This window comes from Orycteropus afer, unplaced genomic scaffold (genome assembly GCF_000298275.1).
Source record: "Orycteropus afer afer isolate SDZICR_OR568_19922 unplaced genomic scaffold, OryAfe1.0 scaffold00543, whole genome shotgun sequence".
NCBI lineage: Eukaryota > Metazoa > Chordata > Mammalia > Tubulidentata > Orycteropodidae > Orycteropus > Orycteropus afer.
Window position 1 is genome coordinate 378,691 of NW_006922130.1, and position 2,898 is coordinate 381,588.

The window sequence follows — 2,898 nt, forward strand, 5'->3', positions numbered from 1 at the left end:
CTCCGTCTGAGCACACCAACTGTGATGGAGTTCTTGTGGGCCCAGAAGGTGGGTAGGAGTGGGGGATGGCCACACCTATGTTCACCAAGCAGGTGTGGGGTATAAGAGTAACAAGAGGAATGTCACACCTTTTCAGTCTTGCAGGTCCGGAGTGTCCTTCGGGTTGTTGGAAAGCTGAACCTCTTCTTAAGCTCCTTGAATCTCAGAGAGTGCTGTCTCTTTATATATCCAAAATAGTCAAGCCACTTGTACCATTCAAAATGGCAGCACCCTCTGGACCAGCAAAAGTCCACAGCTCAGCCTGCCTTTCTCTTCACCTTCTCTGTTTATTCCCCAGCCACTAAAGCAGTCCTGAATGCAGTCCCTGGCTAGCAGAGCTAATTTTTAGGTTAATTCTTAGGTCCTACCACCACTTGGGAATCTCCAAGCTGTCTGTGCTGTCAGGATTGTTCAGGATCATTGCCAGACCACAGCTCTGTCTGTCTCCTTGTTTGGTATTTTCATGCAAATTCTTCGATTAGTTGGGGTTTAGTCCACTTCTATATCCTCTCCTTCAAGGTTCAGGGGTCCAGGATTATCTTCTGTGTCTGTAGTAATTGGTTTCCCTTTTCTTTGTTTGGTGTAGTGCCCAAGACATTTGACTACTAACCAGAAGGCTGGTGGTTGAAACCCATCAGCCACTCCTCAGAAGGAAGGTTGGGCAATTTACTCCCATAGTGATACTGCCTCAGAAACTAAAGGAGGGGTTGCTATGAGTTGGATCTGACTCCACAGCAGTGTGTTTGGTTTTGGTTTTTTGAGATTGACTTATTTCACTCAGTATAATGTCCTTCAGGTTCATCCACATTGTGAGATGATTCATGTATCCTTCATTGTTCATTAATGTAGCATAATATTCCATTCTGTGAATGTATCATAATTTGGTTATCCATTCTTCTGTTGATGGGCATCTAGGTTGTTTCCATCTCTTTGCTGTAGTGAATTGTGCTGCAATGAACATAAGGGTGCTTATGTTTGTTTGCGTCCTGCCTCTCACCTCTTTAGAATGTATTTCTAGTAATGGAATTGCTGGGTCAAATTGTATTTCTAGTTTCAGTGTTTTAAGGAAACTCCATACTGCTTGCCATAATGGTTGTATCATTTTACAGTGCCACCAACAATGTGTGAGAGTTCCAATCTCTTTGCAATCTCACCAGCTTTTGTTATTTTCTGTCATGTTGAACTTTGCTATTATTGCTGGGGTGAGATGATATCTCATAGTTGTCTTGATTTTCATCTCTCTAATGAGTAAATATTGTGAGCAATTCCTCAAGTGTTTGTTGGCCAGCAGCACATCATCTTTGGTGAACTGTCTGCTCATGTCCCTTGCCCATTTTTGAATTGGATTCTTTGTGTTTTTGGTGTTGAGGTGTTAAAATTTTCTATAAATTTTGGAGATAAGTCCTTTGTCAGATATGTCATAGGCAAATATTTTCTCCCAATCTATAAGTTCTAGTTTTACCCTTTTGGAGAAGTCTTTTGATGCACATAACAATTTAATTTTTAAAAGGTCCAAGTCTTCTAGCTTCTTTTCTACCTCCTGTGAATTCTGGGTTATGTTTGATAGTCTATTTATCCCACAAATTAGGGTCCCTACATTTGCCCCTATTTTATTTTTGATGAATTTTATAGTTTTGGGTTTTACATTTAAATCTTTTTGATCCAACTTGAGTGTCCTTTTGTGTATGGGATGAGGTATGGGTCTTGTTTCATTCTTCTGCAAGTGGATATCTAATTTTGCCAGCACGCTTTATTAAAGAGTTTATCTCTTCCCCACTTAATGGGTTTTGGACCTTTGTCGAAGATCAGCTGTCCATAGACGGATGGATTTATTTCTCGGTTTTTTATTCTGTTCCATTGGTCTATCTATCATTGTACAAATACCATACTGTTTTGACTACTGGGGCTGTATAGTAGGTTTTGAGATATGGGAATGTGAGACCTCCCATTTTGTTCTTCTTCTTCAGTAGTGCTCTGCTTATCTGAGGTCTGTTTCCTTTCCATATGAAGATAGTAATTGGTTTATCCATGTCCTTAAAATTGTTGTTGGTATCTGTATCAGAATTGCATTAAATGTGTAGGTTGCTTTAGGTAGTGTGGTGGTTAAGTTTGGGTGTCAACTTGGCTGGGCCTGGTTGGGAGGCTGGGCAGGTGAATGTAGTTATTCCCCATGGTGAGACTGATAATTAACTTCATGGTGGAGTCTATTGGACCAGCTGAGTAACTGCTTTGGGTATGTGATCTGCTTCCTGTATATAAGCAGCAGCTTTGGGAATAGTCACTAGCATATGACACACTGCATGCAGCAGTACTGTTATTCAACAGCCAGCCATGCTCTGCTGACCTTGGGACATTCAATTGACTAGAATTAATGGCCTGCTATGTGGTTTGGTTTCAACAACACAAACGGCAGCTGTACATGTGGACTTCACCAGATGGAACACACAAGAATCAAATTGACTACATCTGTGGCAAAAGGCAATGGAGAAGCTCAATATCTTCAGCCAAAACTAGGCCAGGAGCTGATTTTGGAACAGACCATCAACTGATCATACAAAAGTTCAACTTGAAGTTAAGACAATTAAAACAAGTCCACAAGAGCCAAATTATGATCCAAAACTAATCCCTCCTGAATTTAGAGATGATCTAAAGAATATATTTGATGCATTGAATACCAGTGACTGGAAACCAGATAAATTGTGGGATGACATCAAGAGCATCATCCATGAAGAAAGCAAGAGGTCACTAAAAAAGATAACAAAAGAAGAGAAGACCAAAATGGATGACAGAAGAGACTCTGATACTTGCCCTTGAGCAGAGAGTAGCTAAAGCAAATGGAAGAAATGGAGAGATAAAAGA